General features: G+C 43.6%; 1 protein-coding gene across 3 annotated transcripts in view; it reads right to left on the minus strand.

Moving 5' to 3' along the window:
* The window catches only part of FYN (FYN proto-oncogene, Src family tyrosine kinase), a 218,575-nt gene that overhangs the window by 95,892 nt on the left and 101,197 nt on the right, over window positions 1-21,486 (minus strand). The window lies entirely within an intron of this gene.

A 21,486-nucleotide genomic window follows, 5' to 3' on the forward strand; every position in this document is an offset into this window, starting at 1 on the left:
ATGAAAATGAGCAATAAGAGGCAGATTTCCTATTTGGTCAAACAAATTATGGTACATAGCTACAATAAAATAGTATACAGCCCTAAAATCATACTGTGAAATAAATTTACTGACACAGAAAAATATTCAAGGCATATTGCCATGTTAAAAAAGTAAGATATAAAACATTAAGTACAATTTGAAATCATTGTGTAAAATTTCTAAATATACATCACCAGGAAAGGACACTGAAATACTAACAATATGTATGATTATCTCTGTGTCATAGACTCATAGGTTTTATCCTTTGTGTACATGTATTCTAATTAGTCTCTAGAGGGGTGTTAATGTGAATATCACTTTTTTTTCTGAGATAGAGTCTCACTATGTCATCCTTGGTAGAGTGCTGTGCTGTCACAGCTCACAGCAACCTCAAATTCTTGGGCTTATGCAATTCTCTTGCCTCAGCCTCCCAGGTAGCTGGGACTACAGGCGCCTGCCACAACGCCTGGCTATTTTTTTTTGTTGTAGTTGTCATTGTTGTTGAGCAGGCCTGGGCCGTGTTTGAACCCACCAGCCTCAGTGTATGGTGCCCTAACCATTGAGCTACAGGCACCGAGCCGTGAATATTACTTTTTAAAATCTACCATACACCTAGAGTTTATAAAGCACAAACATTTGGTGGTCCCCAAAACTTTCATAGATTAAGTACAGTTTCCACACTGAAAAAACCACCAAAAAGTGTCCTACTGACAGGTACACTGTAGGGAGTTCTTCTCTTACCCTGTTCTCCACCAGGCATTTGGCCTGGGGTCTATTAGTGCTCCCAGGGGAGGTAGAAAGGGCTCAATACCACCCCAAGATGGAGCTTACTCTCATACCATCAGCAGAGACAGTGCAGAGACCAGCCCAGCACCTAGGACAGCAGATCTTGATCGAGAACTGGGGGCATGGACAAAAGTTCCACCTTCATCCTGTCACTTCCCTGCTCATCAATTTTCTCTGGCTCTGAACCTCCCACACCAGTACCCTTACACCCTTGCTGCCTATCTCCCTCTGCCTCTAACACCCTCCCTCTCCAGGACGGTATACACCTCCACACAACTGTCCATGCCGTTTCCACATCTTGCCCTCTGGCCACGTGAGCCTTCCTCCTCTACTAAGCCTTGCTCTCGGCTCCTCAGGCCCCAACTGGTCCCTCCCTCTCAATTCCTTGCCTTATCCCCAGGGACACGGATATTATTTTACTGTTTCCTGAGCATGGCAGGGTCTCTTAATGGTTGGAGCCAGCAATCTTTGATTTTTTCCCACTGCTTTCTCCCAGCTCCCAGCACAGGTCTTCAACACAGCAAGTTCTCCAATCTAGGAGAGAGAGATCTTTTAAGGTGGTGTGATTTCACTGGCACTTTTCCTGCCTATAATTTTGTGAGCAAACTCTCCCTTCTGGTCTGTCAGTCTGCCTCTCTCTGTATGCCTGTATCATCTGTAAGCGCAAAGAATGGCATTTTTCCTGCTTACCCCTCTCAGCTTGTACCTACATATGGCTTCCTCTGTTATGTCCCAGCCTCATTCAGCGGCACTCCCTAATGAATGACAAATCTCCAATGTGGGCAATCCCCCACAGTGCCAGCCCTCTCACCCGCTCAGTGTCCAGGCACCCGGGCCCTGAGCAGGTGCTGCCCCCTTGGTACCCAATCTCATTGAGGACTGTGGAGCTCTTGCTTCCTCCCTATTCTTTTTGCTTTTCAGAACTCGGTGGGCTATGTTCAATATTCATTTATTCACCCACTCATTCAACACCTAGTTTCTTAGCGCCTTCTGTGCCAGGCACTTTTATATAAACTCACAGTTGTATGTCCTCTTTCCCAAGCTACGTTAGAAGCTCCCTGATGGCAGAGATTGTCTGCTACGACTATTTGTCACCAGGGAATCTAGCAGTGCATTCAGAGAGTGTTTGAAAAATATTTAACTGATTGACTGAAGGGAGAAAGGGAAAAGGAATAAAGCAGAAGGCTGCAGTTCTCAACCAATTTCTCTCCCCTTTGTGGTTTGACTAGAGATGGCGTACAAGATAAGGGGAAACTCCGACCCTAGCAGAGTTGGGTAGAGCCTCCATTTTTTCTGGGCCTCTGTCCGGACCCAGTGAGACAGTGCTGTCACTGAAGACATTCTTTAAGTTGCCAAATATTTTACGAATGTGAAGTACCACCATCATCATCACACATCATCATCCAGACCTTCCTGTGAAAGGTTTGATTCCAAACAAGAAGCAACCCAACCACTCCATTTTGTAGGCTCTTGTAACCAGCAGCAAAAAGCAGCCAGGAAAAAAAAAAAAAGCTAACAGTCTGACAAAGCCCAAATGGAAAATAAAAATGAGCAAGAACAGTACACACCCAGAGAGAGCAAACCCGCACTGCTCAGAGGAAGGATCCTCTAATTGCCTCTACACTCCTCCCGCTCACTTCCATCTGCTTGCATTTAGGGAAACCCAACTACTGGGCTCCTTGCAGCTGCGGAGAAGAAAGGACACGTGTCCCAGTGCCTGGACGGCTGCAGCAGGATGGGACTGGCAAGGAGAGAAGATTTACAAGCAAGGCTCCACTGCAAATCTACCAGCAAATTTAACGTGTGTTATGCTCAACTGAGCAGCCCGGCTCTCCTGACTGTGAGAACACATGTAATAACAGCGGACATCATTCTCAGGAAGGAGGTGGCAGGGTGTGTGGGCAGGAATTCTGCGGTGGTTGCCTCAACCAAGCAGCCTGTGAGCCTCCCCTGGCAGGGAGTCACGTGGGGCCCAGGTGACAGGTCTCCTGTGAGGAAGTGACCAGAAGACAGGCACCCACGCTCTTCAGTGTGGGGTAACTAAGTCTGCCTTAGAGAAATTTCCTAAGGGCAATGGTAGTTTTCTTGATTTCAGTCTCACTTTGATCCCTTCTCTCCTGTGCTCCCCACCTGACCTCACCAGTCCCACAGTCTCAGTCTACCCTTCACCCTCTCTGGGCTGCCCACCACCCATGCTCAGGACCTCCTGTGCTCTCATAATCTTAGGGTCTCCCCCAAGGAACAACGAAATAGTATGTTTAAAACCCCACAACGTCTTAGAGAAAAGGCAGTTCATTTCAGACGATGAAACTGCAGAGCAGAGATTCAAAGACAGGAGATGCGTTCCACCACCAGCTAGTGGCAGACACAGGGCCTGAAGGCAGTATCTATAACACATCACATGGTATCTATAACACATCACGCGTGTGTTGCACCTGCTATGAGCCAGAGAGTTGGCCAGGTGCCTTTGCACACTTTACCCGAGTTCAAACCTTTATAAGCCAGGCTCAAAGAAGGGAAGCGACTTTCCCAAAGTCTCCCAGTCAGCAATGGTGGTGTTGGGATTTACACCCAAGTCTGATCATAAAGCCTTTCTTCCTTCTAGCCTGTGCTGCTCAGAGATTTCAGGATGAAGGAAGGTGGTGCAGTAGTTAGCTCCCAAGACAGGTTCCTCCTTGGGGCTTTATATTCTGCTTATGGTATAGTGAAAGGAGATAAGCAGAGTGATATGAGTATCAATGGGTCACGTACACCCCCAAGATTCAGCTGGGATTTTGCAGTGCGAAGCTGGAAATCAGGGGGAAAGACTGTTATTGGAAATGTCTTGGTTTCCTGGTGTGACCATAGTTTTGTAATTTGTGGAGACCCTGGAGGATTCTGGGAAGGTGGCTTTCGCATCTTCCAGGGGCTCCTTCCTCCACAGCAATCCAAAGCCAGAAGGACAGAGCCTTCCTGGGCCAGGAACACTTAGCTTCAAGTGGTAAAGGATAAAGTGGGTACTGTCAATGCCAGCCAAGCTTGGGCTCTCTGCAGAGGTGCAAGAGGGGCCTGAGGGCTGCCTCCCTGGATCTTCTGGTACCTTCAGCAAAAAACTGCCCTTGGGTAACCCTCAAACAGGTCATCTCTGCCTCCATCCATGGTTCCAAACTGCTTAGCAGTTTCTGGCCAGGCCAGCTCACCAGCAAAACAGAACTCATAGCACATCACTGAATAGTATGGGTGGCTCCATGTTTCTACGTAGGGTCTAAAAAACTAATTATGCCCTTCCATGCAAACGAACAGCTTTCACACAGAGGCGGTACAAGTGCGTACAAAAAAATGTTCCATGGGGTACATAGTAAAAAGTAATCACCATGGAATCCCACCTAAGTGGCCTAACCTGGAAACAAGAATCTTCTGTCACTTTAACAGTGAGGAAGCTCCCTGAGCTGGCCGTGCACAGCTAAGGGGCCAGCCCAGGAGAGGTTTTGCTTCTGCATCTGGTTTTCTGAGTTGTCTAAGAATCCCTCAGTTCATGTTGATTAGTTACGTCTTCAAGTAATCTCTATCTTTGGCTTGCTATTTTTAAGGTTAAAACTCAACCAAGCCTCAAATCTGTCTCTTTGGAGCAGATATGAACACAGTGGATATCTGAAAATAGCTGTGTCTCGTCCCCTGCTTGATAGTTAAGTTTTGCTTCTATCGGAGCCCCCCCAATATTTTATTGTGAAAAATTTCAAACATGAAGTTTCAAGAATTTTACACTGAACATCCATATACTTACCACATAGCTTCTAACATTAATATTATGTTGTAATATTATAATTGCTTTATCAAGTAACTATACATCTATCCATACTACAAAACTTTTAACTATACATTTTTCCCCCCACAGTCTTAATTCTTATGAAGCATATCTCAGGGAAAAAAATAGGCTTTTCAGACAAGTCGGGTGTGAACCCCTGTGAGCACTTATTACTGGAAGACTTAGGACAGGTATGTAATTTCTTAGCGATTAGGTTCCCTACAGCTATAAAAGGTGGGTAACAATGCCTAGAGGTGCCGCGAGGATCAAATGTAATAAGGTGTAGGAAGCACCTCGGCTGCAGTCAATTCAGTATGTGGTAAGGACATGTGACCAATTTTCAGTTCACTCTCATATCTATGAAACAAAATTGAATTAGTCAAAAAAGCAATCATCCAGATACAGATGATGCAAGAACAGCAGAATGATGATCGTCACTGCTGGAGCTGGGTGAAGGTGCGCCAGGCCCACGGGTCCGTTACGATACACTGTTTAGTTTCCAAAAATGTGAAACTGTCCGGAAAAAGATGATAAAGTATTAGAAAAGCAAACTGGTAATTGGGTCTAGTCAAGCAGAAGAGCAAAAAGGAATACTACTAATATACTTAGAAAAGATGAATAAGAAACCTCTGAGGAACAGCAAGATGAGAAGCGGTGATGTGGGGTCAATGGCGTCACCTTTGACTCTCGGGTAGGGAGGATGAAGGACGACACGGGGTTAATGGCACAGGGCTGAGGGGGCCCCCACACGCCCACTCTCGGGTAGGGAGGAGGAAGGATGAGGCTTAACTGTTCTGTAAACGTGCCCCTGGTGAATTGGTTTACTCCAGGGTGGGAAACACTGTACTGGGGAAAAGTGTGAAACCACACTTTCCAGCATATTAATTGTGAGAATACATTGCATAATTCAAAGGCTGGGCCTCAAGTTAATTTGCAGGCAGATGATACGGCACGAGGAGCCTTTGATTTAGCAGAATGAAAACTATTTGTAACCAAACAGCCCCCCTCTGTTGAGTCAGGGTTGGTTAAAGAAGGACCCTGTTGGACGGCGCTCGCTACTCCACTTACCAACTATCTCAACCTGTAGAGCTATAGGGTTCCACTAGCGCTTTCAGAATTGGGGACCTGGAGAAATGTGGAGGGCAACACCCTGTGGACAACGTTAATCAGAGAAGCCAAAGGAAAGGCTGAGTTTCTTTCTTTTAAAAGTAAATGTTACCCTCCTATTCTAGTCCCCTAATTCCTTCTCTTCCATGAGGCAAGGAGGGGGCTGTGAGAGAACCGCTGGGTGAGACAGGATGTGTCTGGGAGCTGCTCGGCGGGGTAGAAGCTGTGTCTCTGTGGGCTGGGACATGTGGAGGCAGCTATATTGGGCAGGCTGAACTGGGCCACTGCAGGGGACCGAAGCCTGCATTTGCTGTTCTGTGGGCTTCCCAAATGAGGCCGAGGAGGAAAAATAATGCTGGTAGCAGAGGGGGCCTGCACACAGGGCCCGCATGTACACATAAGTGAACGCGAACACACACACACACACACAGAGGTTCAGGCAGAATTTCTATACCCATGTGTTACGGACCCAATTTTATCCTCCTAAAATTCATGTGTTAAAGCCCTAATCCCCAATATGACTGTATTTGGAGATAGGGCCATTAAGGAGGTAATTAAGGCAAATAAATTCCTACGGGTAAGTCTCTGAACCAACAGGACGCTGTCCTTACAAGAAGGGGAAGCAGCCGCTGGGACGCATGCCCAGAGCAAAGGTTGAGTGAGGACCCAGCAATGAAGATGGTCGGGGGGGGACCCAGAGTGAAGGTGGTCGGGTGAAGACATCCGTGAGGTGACCATCTGCGAGCCATGGAGAGAGGCTCACCAGATTCTGACCCTGTCAACACCACGATCTCAGGCTTCCAGACTCCACACTGTGAAAAAACAAATCCTGTTGTTTAAGCCACCCAGTCCTGGTATTTTATATCCCAGTAGGCGGAGGCCTTTCCCCTGACAGAAATGCTGGCCTGGAAGCAACCTTTACCTCTTTCTCCATTGTTACGTTAGAATATGGTTCAACATATTCAACCCCTTTAATCCTCAAAATAGTGCCATTGTGCACATGAGAAAGTTGAGGTTCACAGTGGAGCAGGACGTGCCCAGGACCCCAAGGCAGGCCAGCAGTGGGGCTCAGACACAATCACATGCCTGGGTCCAAAATAAGTGCCTTGTCCATCCTGCCACTGAACCCCATGCCCAGGTCCCACATCAACAATGATTTCACTTCCAATCAGAGTGGCTATTTTAAGGAACAGGGCCTGGAATGCATATTACTTTTAGGGTTAGAAAGTAGGCAGGTTAACTACAAAAATTTCCAAAGCTCTGGGGTCCTCTAGAAATATCACTTAGCCTTCTAAACAATGTAATATGTGACCTGGTTCTTGCTGTCTTTTTCCATCACAACACACTCCCATAGGTCAAGTTGAAAATGTTCCTAATATGTCCTACAGGATCAAAGTAACCAACAATAGTAATTTGCATATAAAGCTGCAAAAAACGTATAGGGAAAGTAGTGGTCCTGGCTGAACAGTCCCCCCAGCACTGACCGTATTGTCAATGCCACTCTCAAACAATTTCTGCTCCCAAAATCCTGCCACAGCACCTAATGTCCAGGAAAACATAATGCTGTTTTCAATGTACCTGAATGACAGACTTCGTAAGGAATATTATGATCATGTGATCTTTGGCCCAGTTGTTCTTCCAAAACCTCAGATATACTGACAAATGAAGAGTAAAAATTAGAAAGAAGTGTTAGAGCTCTTAAAATATAAAAATCAAATCATACCATGGCATATACCAGCAGAACAAATCCCAGACATTCTTAAATGTGCTCTCTTTCAAAGGCAAAGAGTTCTAGGATTTTGGAAGCAACTTACAAAAGTAACTTAGGTGCTATTTAGAAAATTAGATGCAGTGACATCTGCTGTAAGATACAATTGTGTCTAACGGTTTGTTAGAAGAGAGACAAAACTGCTGAAATTGAGCACACCTGCTATGCTGTGGACCTACTGTGTGCCAGCATCAGGACCTATGCTGGGACTAGATAGATCAGGATAAGCAAACTGAATCACAATGGGGGTTATTGCAATCCCCTTAAAAACAGATGGAGACTTAAAAACATTTCCTTTTTAAATTTTAGAATCGAATTCTGAGGGCTATGCCTTTGAGAAACAGCGTTATTTTTCACTTCCTTGTCCACTCATGCCTCAGGACTGATGTTCTGTGACCTCTCTGTGAAACCTTCCAACATAGCCTACCCCTTTCCACCTTCAAAAAGGCAGTGGGGGAACAAGTAGAAATGTGTGTGTGCACATGTGTTTGTTAGGGGGAGTCTCATCCCTTTTTGTTTTCTACATATGTTCATATTATACTTTTCATACTGCATCAGAATTGTTAGATATTGTTCTTCCCCTCTCAAACAAACTCCTTCAGGGCGGCGCCTGTGGCTCAAGGAGTAGGGCGCTGGTCCCATATGCTGGAGGTGGCGGGTTCAAACCCAGCCCCGGCCAAAAAAAACAGACACACACACACAAAAAAACTCCTTCAGAGCATGTACTGGTCTCAAAGTACCTGTTTTCCTGGGGCAAGAACAACTGCCTAGCACTGTTCCTTAAATGTTTACTGAATGAACAAATGATTGTTTAAAGTGTAAGCTTGGTCTTCACACTCTAAGCAACGGTTCTCAAGCTGTGAGTTTCAACCCACAGGAACTGTATTAAAGGGCCGCAGCATTAGGAAGGTTGAGAAACACTTCTCTGAGAATGTTTCATGGTCAAAATACTCACCATGGTGATGAATTTCAGGGCACACATACAAATAGCTTTTAGGATGAGTTATCACTTATAGATAGTAAAATTCTCCTGAAGTTTTGATAAATGGATGCAATTGAGTAAGGATAGGTGTTCTTAGATACTCACCTGGACCCTGTCCTCAGGGACTCCAACCCAGTGGTGGAATCACGGACTGGGAACCAGAATTTTTAATATTTTCTCAGATGATTCTGATAAAAACCCCAAATCAAGCACCTTTGGAGTAGGTGACGCTCTGTCATCACATTTTATATTTCCTTTTCTCTTCTCATCCCCAGGCCCATCCACCACTCTCAGCCAGCTATTAATATTGAAGATGAAACCAAAACATTTCTAGTCAGTACCATACTTGGAAATAAAACCTAGGTATTTAGCCACTTGGCTGGAGTCAACTATAATTTCTGGTTATTTAGTGGAAATACAGCTGCTAAATGACATTTTGAAATAAACACAAGATATCCACTTAAAGAAAAAAAATGGCTTTGAATCAGAATGAACGAAAGGATTGTGATTTGGGGGGTGGTCTAACTGAATCTTACTATAGGGAAGTCTTGAGGTGGGAGATGAAAACAAGTCCTCACAACACACTGTTCTAATTTCAAAAGCGACCTCACACCTCAGGTTATTTTAAATGGCAGATTTTAGGGGATCTGTGAACAGCGAGGTAGACATCAAGCCAAGGCAATTTGGGAAAATTCATTTATTTTTCAGAAGAGGGGCTGGTTTTGTGGTGCCATGTTAACCAAGAATGCTGAAAGATGTGGGGGGGGGTCTGGCCTCCAATTAAAAATATGGGACAATCTTTTCCTTATTCAAATTTCAATTCCTACAAATTTGAGTCAAGTTCATCATAACAAACTCCAGGAGTCTGTCACTATTTTTTTGTCATTTTCCCCTTGGTATTCTGATTAGAGTCTAATAATTCAAGTAATGGGGTCAATGGCTGATTTGACAGTTAGCAGAAATGAAATCTGACCTTTACAGATATTTCACTGTGAATAATGTTTAAAATGGGATTGATATATCAAAGGAGTATTTGACTATTTTTTTTTTTAAAGAATAAACCATCACTAATCAAATCAGAGATATATTTGGTATTAAAAAACAGATAAGGGCAGTGCCTGTGGCTCAAAGGAGTAGGGTGCTGGCCCCATATGCCAGAGGTGGTGGGTTCAAACCCAGCCCTGGCCAAAAACTGTAAAAAATAAATAAATAAATACATAAATAATAAAATAAAATAAAATAAAAGCCCTAAAATTAAAAAAAAAAAAAACGGATAAAAAATGTATAATGCCTACGTGTTCTGCTAGTTAGTGAATTTTATTTTAAGAATATATGGGTTACTGGTGGCGCCTGTGGCTCATTGAGTAGGGCACCGGCCCCATATGCAGAGGGTGGCGGGTTCAAACCCAGCCCCGGCTAACCTGCAACAACAACAAAAAAATAGCCGGGTGCTGTGGCAGGCGCCTGTAGTCCCAGCTACTCGGGAGGCTGAGGCAAGAGAATCGCTTAAGCCCAGGAGCTGGAGGTTGCTGTGAGCTGTGTGATGCCACGGCACTCTACCAAGGGCTATAAAGTGAGACTCTGTCTCTACAAAAAAAGAAAAGAATATATGGGTTAGGATGGGACTTTTAAGGAAGAATGAATTTTAAAAAATTACCCTTTGAAAAATGTCATTGAGTTACTCCTAAGAGAAAGAAAATCATGGAAACTGTGCTGTGGAGAAATCTGGAAGTGTGCTTTACACTATCATTTACGGGCAGTGTATGTTGGTTTCACCAGCTGCCAGTACTGGTAGAAAGCTGCTGAGCTAGCAGTTATGACCAAACCAAGCATATCCCTGTAATTAGAGTTAGTTGGAGTTAAAATATGGCACATGGAGTACAGAAATGTGTGGTTTCACATTGGAGGGATGGCATGAAAGCTGATTCAATTTCTCTCAAGAGATTTAAATTAAAGAACCTTGCTGGGTGTGACCTTGGACTTTGTCCTCCAGTCTGCTGTACTGCCCAACACCACAGCCATTGGCCACACTGAGCACTTGAAATGTAGCTCATCCAAATTGAGAGATGCTGTAAGTATAAAATACACATTAGAATGAGAATATTTCAGATTGTATATGAAACCAGCACATTGTACCCCTTGATTGCACTAATGTACACAGCTATGATTTAACAATAATAAAAAAAATACACACTAGATGTTCAAAGAATGGGGAAAAAATTACATAAATTTTAATATTGACTGCATGATAAAATGATAATATTTTGGATATATATTGGCTTAAATAAATTATGAAATTTAATTTTACCTGTTTCCTTTTACTTCCTTTTAACATGGCTTCTAGATAACTTTGTTTTACACATGTCCCTTGCCTTTGCTTTCTTTGGCTGGTAGTAGAAACCTGGGTGGGGGAGGGTCCAGGACAGAAGAAACACTGTGTGGGCCACGGGGCACCTGCCTGGGGGAAGCATTACTGTTACCACCTACTGATTGAAAACCTTAGCTTTCCGAAGTGTGAGGAGCAGTCACAAAAGGCCCAAGCCATCAGGTTTGTCTGAGTCCACTTTGTGTTGCCAGAATGTCATACCTGAGACTAGAACATTTATAAAGAAAAGAGGGCTGTTTAGTTCGTGGCTCTGCAGGCTGGGAAGTCAAAGAGGCACAGTCCAGCTCCTGTATAGCTTCTAGTGAGGGCCTTGTGCTGGATCAAAGGGGAAACAAACTTGTGTGGGAAGAGGCAGAACCTAGGAGGCTATCCTCACTTTATCACAACCTCACCCTTCCCTGGAGAATGAGTCCAGTTTTTCCAGCTTGATCTCAGTCACTGCTGCAGGAAGGCCACCAAGCCATTCATGAAGGATCCACTCCCACAACTCAAAACACCTCCCATCACTGCCACCTTGGGGATCAAATTTCAACATTATATTTGGTAGAGATAAACAAACCATATCCAAATCATAGCAAGTCTGACTTAACCTCTTGGGGCTCAGGGGGCCAATCTGTAAGATGAGAAAGCAGGACCCAGTTCTTGCATGATGAGGAGCCCTTTACCTGCATCATTCCCCCCTCACTTTGAACTCATGAGTAATTCTAAAAACAATGAGAATGAAGCCCCTAGGTCTTTATCCTCAGCCAGGGCACATTTTAAGGAGCAGTGCTACTTATCTGCTCTTTTGGCATCAGTCACCCCCCTTTTTTTTTTTTTGCAGTTTTGGCCGGGGTCGGGTTTGCCCCGCCACCCTGATACATGGGGCCAGCACCCCACTCCTTGAGCCACAGGCGCTACCCATCCCCCCCTTTTAAAAAATATTCTTTTTTCACTTTTTTTCCAAAACTTTTATTTTTTATTATTTAGGATTCATTGAAGGTACAAAAAATTAGGTTACACTGATTGCGGTTGTTAGGTAAAGTCCCTCTTGTAATTGTGTCCCGCCCCCCAAGAAGTGTGCCATACACCATGACCCCCCACTCCTGCCCTCTTCCCCTCTCTCCACTCTCTCATTCCCCAACCCCCCCCTTGTATTAGCTCATTTACTGCCTTCATATTAGAATTGAGTACATTGGATTCTTGCTTCTCCATTCTTGTGATGCTTTACTAAGAAGAATGTGTTTCAACTCTGTTCAGGCTAATACGAAAGTTGTGAAGTCTCCATCTTTTTGAATGCCTGATTAAATAGTATTCCATGGTATACATATATCACAGTTTGTTAATCCATTCCTGGGTTGGTGGACATTTAGGTTGTTTCCATGTTTTGGTGATTGTAAATTGAATTGTGATAAACAGTCTAGTGCAAATGGCCTTATGATAAAAGGATTTTTTTTTCCTTCTGGAAAGATGCCGAGTAATGGGATTGCAGGATCAAATGGGTTTTCTAATTTGAGTTCTTTGAGGATTCTCCATGCTTCCTTTCAAAAAGGTTGTATTATTTTGCAGTCCCACCAGCAGTGCAAAGCTTCATATTTATGCCAGTATCTGCAACTTTGAGCCTTTGTGATGTGGGCTATTCTCCCAGGGGTTAGGTGATAGATATCTCAGGCTGGTTTTGATTTGCATTTCTCTGATGATCAGGGACAATGAGCATTTTTCCAAATGTTTGTTGGCCATTCATCTGTCTTTGTCAGAGAAAGTTCTGTTCGTATCTCTTGCCCAGAGGTACATGGGATTGTTTACTATTTTTCTGTTGATTAATTTGAGTTCTCCGTAGATTCTAGTTATCAGCGCTTTGTCAGATTGATATCCTGCAAATATCTTTTCCCATTGTGAAGGTTGTCATTTTGATTTAATTGCTCTGTCCTTAGCTGGGCAAAAGATTTTCAGCTTAATTAAGTCCATTTGTTAATTTTTGTTATTGTTGTGATGGCCATTGAAGTCTTTGTCATAAAATCTTTCCCCAGTCCAACATCAAGAGTTTTCCCCACACTTTCTTCTAAGATTTTCATTGTTTCGTGTCTTAGATTTAAGTCTCTTATCTGTGGGAACAAGCTTACAGGGTCTCCTGCAACATGTCAACACAGTAAGCTGCACAAAGAGCGAGGCATGCAAGGTGGGTACAACAAAAGTCATCACCTTCTGAAGGACTCAAGATGAACTGGAAAAAGAAAAATCCTATAGACGATATTCACAGGGAATCAGTTCATAGGGAATTTGCTTTCTCTCAAATATGAAATATCTACTACAGAGCTGTTAACCAACCAATTAAGAAATGTGAGATTATATATTCATGCCTTGGATTATTAACTGCCCAGTTAAATAAATAACATTCCCATCAAACCCAATTTTTCTCCACTTCAAAACCCAAATACCTCCCCAAATCAAAACAGCATTATTTCTCAAGCATATTAATTTCTGTTTAAAAGAGGATGTTAAAAACAAACATATTGATACAAACAAATGACCAACAATGAATTCCATTTATCAACAAAGCTTTGGCCAACCTAAGATTGCCTCAGCCAGCAGTAGTGCTGGTGATGAAAACTGGCAACTCAGAATGTATAAATTAGCTGCTACCATTAGAAAGTCAGGATGGGCAGGTGCAGTGGCATACACCTATAATCTCAACACTTTGAGAGGCTGAGACAGGAGGAATGCTTTAGGCCAGGAGGTAGAGAGAGCTAAATGATGTCACTGCACTCTCGCCAGGGCAACAGAGTGAGACCCTGTCTCAAAAAAATAAAAAAAGTTAGGATGGTTTACATAAAGGCCCAGATTTCTGGCAGAGCAACGCCCACTCATCTGAGGCCCAGTAGCCCCTGCTCCTTTAGCTACGGGTGACTGTGTTCCTCTAGCTGCACAGACTGCTGGCCAACTTTGCTTGTTTAGGGACCTACCCAGTTAGGGAGGCATTTTTGACTTGAGGCAAGAAATGCAGGGTGGGAGGCTCAGTCACAGAAGATCAGAGGGAACCTGGAAGACTGACAAACCCTGGCTCTAAGCCTGACACAGGGAGGCTGGGTGACGCCGTGCAAGTCACTTTAGTAGTCGGAACTATTGTACAGGAGGGAAGGAAAGAAGTTTCATAAATGAGGAGGCTGTGTGGTGCCTAGCGTGTAGTAAATGCTCTGTTATCCCAAAAGCAAGGAAAAAATGTTTAACATAATCTGTCACCATAGCAAAATACAGTTGCCTGCTAAGAAGTGGCTAAAAGGTATCACTGCAAACATACGAAGAGATCATATACACAAAGGATTCAGGAAGAGAAAGCAAAAGTAAAAATATATATATATTAGACAATGTCCCAAAGTAATAACTGATCCAGGCAAGAATTATCCACAGATCCTCCAACCACTAGATGGAAAGAAGGCTGGAACAGGAAGTTCAAGAAGGACCCATGTACGGCTTTTGAACTCAAAGTCTTTCTTGACGTTGGTTAGATCTGGTTACCAAGAGATCAAACTTGGCACTGAGGTTGGTGGAATGAGGTGACATCAAGGGCTTGCTGATGTGATGTAACATCAGGTACACAGCACCACTGAAGAAGAATTCTTGCCCCAAAATGTTAGCCTCCTCCTAATAACAAGCCTCGAGATCTAGTAATTTTTAGGAAGAGAGGATCAAGTTCAACAGCACGTCAAAGAAACAGACAAGCCCACAGTATAGGACATTCTACACCAGAACCAGCCTGGACTCTTCAAAACGTCATTTTAAAAGAAGCCAGATAATGTTCCTTAGGATAAAGGAAAAATTATCAACAAAATTCATCAAATGAATTTGATTAGATGCTGATTTTGGAGTAAAGATGGAAGTTTTAAAAACAGTTTGGAATAGATGGGGAGATTTGAGTATGGACTGGCTATTAGATAGTACTACATAATTATTGTTACATTTCTTTTTTTTTTTTTTTGTAGAGACAGAGTCTCACTGTACCACCCTCGGTAGAGTGCCATGGCCTCACACAGCTCACAGCAACCTCCAACTCTTGGGCTTAAGCGATTCTCTTGCCTCAGCCTTCCGAGTAGCTGGGACTACAGGCGCCCGCCACAACGCCCGGCTATTTTTTGGTTCCAGTTTGGCCGGGGCCGGGTTTGAACCCGCCACCCTCGGTATATGGGGCCGGCGCCTTACCGACTGAGCCACAGGCGCCGCCCTATTGTTACATTTCTTAGCTGTGATAAAAGTATCATCATAGTGTGGTTATGTAGAAGAATGTCCTTATTCTTAGGAGATAGAATGTGAAATAGAGGTAGAGCATCAAGATGTCTGCTTACGTTCAAATGGTTCAGGGAAAATGATATAACATGTACAATTTATATATGTAATTGGAAGAGGGGAAAATAGTAAATGTAGCAAATTTAGAACAAATGGTGAATTTAGGTAAAGGACATAAGGTGTTTGTTTTACAATTTTCCCAACTAGCACAGGTTCTAAATTTTTCAAAATAAAACGCTGAGAAAGAAACTGGAAGAGGGAGAGAGAACCCTCCCCATACACACACCAGGGAATTAAAAAAAAAGATAAGACAATATCACCATCTCCTTCTTTTAGAATCCCCTCCACATTTACATTCAGGTCATTTCCCCACATGCTGTTCATTCAATATGGTTTTATTTTTGCCACTTCAATAAATTTCATGTGTGCTGGCTCATTCAAACCGATGTAGCCACTGTCTTATTAGTTTTTTGGCTGGCTAAGATCAAAACCAAACTTTAAACAAAGCTCAAAAGCAGGCTGTGAAGAGTCCACCAGGTAGGTATGAAGCCTAAGTTAACAAATCAAAAACTCCTGAAACTGACACCTAATTCCTTATCAGGATGGCTTTGAAGCCAGTCAGATTGGATCCAGGATTGTGGATGAGGCATCCTATTGGGCTGTGACCTTTTCCAAAGACAGTCCTTTCTCCCATACCTGCACTGGATACTGATGGGAGAAGGACAGGTTCAGGACAGGTGCTGGCCAGCCAGGCCATGAGGTTTTAGAGGATCTGTTTCCACGTACAGCATGCCATGCTTGAGTTCAGGTGCCTAGGGCAGCAGCAGCAGTGGCAGGGGCCACAGAATAGCTGCTGTGAATTTAACTTTTAGGGAATGAGAGTTCCTAATAAAGCAGGAATTAATTCTGGGATGCCTTTAACACGGAGAGGGCTGTAAAGGATCTGAGTTCAGATGATGCAGGTGTGTGTCTGCTCCAGTGCTTACCAGCTGTACAACCTCAGAGCCGTGACTCGCAATGAGGGTGGTATGACAGCTGTGCCAAAGGATAACCCTTCACTGGGCACGACTGTCCCAGGCAGTGCAGGACACTACTATCTCTACCCCACTCCCTGTTACACCATGTGTCAATGGTGGCCCCCTCATCTTTAAGAGAAGGACAACAAACAAACCCTCCACGCCATACACACTGCCAAACACCTCCTGCCTAGACACAGGCTAAAGTTTCTAAGTCTCAGAATTTATCTGGTGATAATACTGGCTCCACCACCTAAGAAGTGGTTTGAGAGGATCAAATGCGCTCTGCTGGTGAGAAATGTCAATCAGCTATCCGATGATACGCTAACACGCATGCCCAGGCAGCTGCCAGCGAGAGGCAGGATCCCAGGTGGGGCCTGTTGCAGTCTTGTCTCTCTAGTCAAGTACTAGAATATGTGACAGCTACTTATTCCGAAAATAAGTGGGAAATTTTGGTTTATAAGTGTTGCTGCAGAGAAAAACCACATCACAGTGTGAATTTTAGAGCGAAAGCAGGTGGCAACTATAATACATGGGCCATCGTAGCAGAAGAGCGGGGTGGCAACCTCAAAGTAGCTTCAAAGAAACTGGTTTCGGATGGTGCCAAAACCAACCTGGAATGAAAATGACACTCCTCTTCGTGATCAAGTGGTAAAATGACAGCGGGGAGTATTTCAGGGATCGAGATTACAAAGTAACACAGAAGAAGACACTCCCCCCTCTTACCCACACGGGTGATTTTCAAATTGCCGCACTTTGCAGGCTTTTGAGTGATGCTTACGGAAGGGAATCTCAGGGCCTGGGCCAAACTGCTGCCACCAACCTCAGGTGGGGCAGTAAGCTCCGAATAAAGCTGGGAATGGAGAATGGAAAGGGAATTCTCACCATTTAATACAGATAAGAACCACTGGAGTGCCTGTTAGGAAGGAAGGCGATTTGCACCCCAGCAATTCCATTCTGCAGCCTGGGAGACCTGGGATTTCTCTCTGGAGAACTCCCTGGGAGCAGCCTCTGTCCTCAGCTCTCCCCACAAAACATTCCTCCTCTCATTTTATGGCCTTCATCACTCAGAATTTAGATGAAAGCACTTCTCCAGCCCTTAGGTCTGCTTGCTTGGGGGGCTTATGTATGAAAATTGCCTGTTTTTACTCTTTATTGCTACTCACCCTCCCTCTGTACGTACCTTGTGTAAACAAGAAGCTAATTTTATGTTGCTGATTACATTTCTCCTTTATCCCTTCCTTTCAAGGAAGGAATAAGAAATGCTGACTGGACAGAAAGCTCTTCCTTTAAGGCCAAAAGCCTCAGCTATTAGCAGAGAAGTGAAGGAGGCGGAGCAGGTGAAAGGTACCGGGGAGCAAAACTGAAAGCAGATACCCACTAGGACGGAGCACAGCCAGGGTCCAGGAGGGCTGTGTGGGCTGCAGAGCGGTGCTGGCACGCACGTGGTTATAACTGCATCGTTTCGTACGCAGACTTACATAAAAATATTCAGAGCCAACACTGTCTTTATCATCTCCCTTGACGCTGCTTACTATACTTTGCTTCATTCCCTCAAATTCCATTCATCTTAAAAACAGTAGACGGACTGTTTTTAGGGACTGATAAAGTCCCTAAATCTCCAGGCACGGCCATCTGCAGTGAGATCTTTTATCCTTTTCTTCACTAACTTTCCAGAATACATTTTCATAGCATTCTTGCAGGAGGAAAGACTATCAGAAAAAGAAAAACGACGGCTAGCAAAGTCAGAAGGCTATAGTACCAAAGCTTTTGGTAGGGAATTATTTACGTCCACAGGCACACACCACACCCTTTCTGGGAAGATATTACTGGCCCAGAAGCTGGGTGAGTGTATCCCAAAATATACTTCACAAAAAGCACAGTTACCCTCCCAAAATAGGCCCTATAATTAAGTAAAGTCTTTTCAAGTGGATTGTCCTATATCACAACTTGACATATGTTGCTTTAATCTCCCTGCTTTAGTAAATGTAGCCATATTGGGCTACAAAAGCTCTCAACAACTCACATTTAAACCAGATTGTGGTGTCACTATCAAACTGATGCAAATAAACAGCCCTGTGTACCAAAATACTCCAACTCAATCATCTATAATGAGATCTCTCCCCTCCCTAAGCACATTTTCATCATGCCACATTCAAAAGGAAAGACTAGCCCAGACTGAAATACCGTTTCATCTCAGAGGTCATCTAAAGATTAACACATCTGAAGAAGCTGGGGTTGAAATTTAAAAGACAAAACAACTCCCTTTGTGTGAACGTGGGGATCAGATGGAGTGAGTCTCATTTTTATCTCCAGTTGACTGTCACTCAGCATAAGCCATCAGAGACCCATCTGTCTGAATTCATTTAGGTCATTTGTTGCTTAGAGTCAGGGGTAATAGAAGAGATAGCCTCTTAGGAGCCCTTCCAGACCTGTGGTTCTTTAAAGAAATTTCTTTTTGTTTTCTAAGTATATACTTCCATATAATTAAATGTTAAGATATTCACATTTTTAAATCTTAAAATAATGAGTGCTTTAAACATTTACGCTTTTCAAAATTACTTCTTTTTTTTTTTTTTTTCAAAATTACTTCTAATATCACAGGTTCTCAACCTTGGCCCTACTGACATTTTGGGCTGGACCATTCTGCGCATGTGTACGAGTGGGACCTTTCTGCACGTGTGCACGAGTGTACTGTGCGCACACATGGGAGTGTCGCTGTTCTGTGCGCTGTGGGACATTTAGTGGCATCTGTGGCCTCTACCCTCTAGATGCAACTAGCATATGCCCCCTTCAGCTGTAACAATCCAAAATGGCTTTAGACATTAACAAATGTCCTCTGGGCTGGGCAGGGTAGCTCTTGCCTGTTAATCTTAGCACACTGGGAGGCTGAGGTGGGTGGATTGGTTGAGCTAGGAGTTTAAGAACAGCCTGAGAAAGAGCGAGACCCCATCTCAACCAAAACTACAAAAAAACTAGCTGGGTGTTGTAGTCGGCACCCGTCATCCTGGCTATTCCAGAGGCTGAGGCAGAAGGGTCCCTTGAGTCCCAAAGTTTGAGATTACTGTGAGCTATGATGATGCCACGGCACTCTCCTCAGGGCCACAGAGTGAGTCGTCTCTATCTCAAAAACAAACAAACCAAAAAGTGAAACAAAAAACCCCAAATGTCCTCTGGGAGGATAAAATCGACCCCATTTGAGATCACTGATCTCTCTCTCTCTCTCTCTCTCTATATATATATATATATATAATTATGTATTTATATATCTCCTGGCATGGCTGAAAAAAAAAATCTAAATTTTTCAAGGCACCCACAAGTTTTAGTTTTAAGTATTTCAAACTTCCTCTGACTCATAATGAAGACTCAGGATCTGTGACACACTACTACCCTCTAGATTAGTGTTTTTCAACCTTCTTTATTTCACGGCACACTTGAACCTATAGTTAAACTTCTGTGGCACACTTAAATTATGTTGATTAAAAAAAAAAGGAGTTAAACGAAGAATATACTTTATGAACTTCTTTCAAAAATAGCTTAATTAATGATCTTTAAAATTTTTCTTGAGCCCCTCATGGCACACTGGTGTGCCTCGCATTACCCCGGGAGAAAATCACTGCTCTAAAGGTTTCTGAACAGCACTGCTGCTATCGCCAAGCCCAGGTTCCAGGACCTGGCTCCATTTTGGACGTGCTGCCACTTAGGCTCTTGGACTGCTACCCTCCCTCTTTTGGAACTATCTTAGAAAGCTGCTGTAAAACATTCCTTCACAACCCATTACCAGGCACTCGGTACTGACTGTAAAGGAAGATTAGGGTGAGGGTCTACTAACATCATCCACAGAAGCAAGACTCCCACTGGGCGCCTCCCGGGCAGACGCCTCCCGGGCAGTACTTCCAGCGCAGGGCCATGTGCACAGGAGGGGCGTGGGAAAGTGGGAAAGGATATGAAAATAACGTCAGAGTCCGAGAATGGGAGGTGGGGAGTTGAGGCCAGAGAAGCAAAGATGAATGAGGAAGGAGAATGTCTTCAAACATCTGGAGAGCTGGTGTGTGAGAAACTGAGCTGACTTACTTGCAAAGTGACCTAGAGCAGCCATGATTCAATAAACATTTACCATTCCTTCCATGTGCCAGGTGCTGTCCTGTGGGCAGCATATATTAAAGATTAGAGTCCTTTCCTCCCTCCCGCCTTCCCTCCTTTCCATGCCTCTTTCTTTTTCACAAGTTGAGCTAATTTCCAGTTGTTTCTCTAACTGCTCACTTTTTCATTTTAAAAAGTAAGGTTTAATTAACACATGGCAAAATTCACTCTAATATAAATTTCTGTCAGTTTTCACAAAAGCATACATTTGCATAAATATCACCACAATTAAGATATAGAACAATTTTATCAATCCCTCCACCCCCTCCCACCCAAAAAAGTCCCTGCAGCCCCTAATTGTTTTTTTAATTGAAGCAAGGAGTCTTATGCAATCTGAATCCCTATCAGGGATTCTATAGAAGGCACCTTTTTTTTCCTGCTAGCTGAAGGCTGGGCCAGACAACCTTTGAGGCCATGTCCATCTCTTTGATGCCATGAAACTGGAGCATAGCCACCTGCAGACATCTGACTTTGAATGTTAGCCTGTCTGCAATGGCACAGTTGAATTTCTCCAACCACAGGTAAAACCCCCACCTAAAAGCCAAATTCTTTCAGTCAAAGCTCAAAAAATTCAGTTCAGTAATTAGATCTCTGTGAAGGCTACATAGCTAAGTATAGATAAAAATAAAATAAAGGTTTGGAAATGAAAACCTAAACATGATAACTGCAATCCAAACCGAGGGTATCATTTACCCCAACCTTTCTTTTTCTTCTCATTAATATGGTTTGAAATAACATTAACTCCCCAAAATGAACAAAGCTCAAACAAGGGGATCTCACTTCGTTGTGAAGGTGGCAGTAAAGGAGGTGAAATTAGCTAAGCTTATCTAAGAATGGGTCACCAGGATTGGAAAAGAAAGAAAACATCAGGGGTTCCCACAGCTTATTACAGGCTAGTTGTGGAGGAAGGAATGTGTGAGGCCTCCCCCACGATGATGTCACACAGGTGTGACTGACCCACCCCCAGCCACCCTCCTTCTGGAAGATACACACCTCTTGGTGGCTTGACCTCAATGGCAAATGTCCAGTCTCCCAAAAAGGCTCTATTATCAATAACGACTGCTTTGCTGAGCAGCCACTACGTCCCTGCACTGCCTAGCTCATTTTATTCTCACAGCAACCCTATGATGGAAGTACTATTCTAAGCCTCATTTTACTGAAGAGGAAAATGAATTTCCTCTTTTTTTCCCCTATAGGAAGATGAAATCAATTTACAAATTATTTCAGTACTCA

This window comes from Nycticebus coucang, chromosome 5 (assembly GCF_027406575.1).
Source record: "Nycticebus coucang isolate mNycCou1 chromosome 5, mNycCou1.pri, whole genome shotgun sequence".
In the NCBI taxonomy this organism is placed as follows: Eukaryota; Metazoa; Chordata; class Mammalia; order Primates; family Lorisidae; genus Nycticebus; species Nycticebus coucang.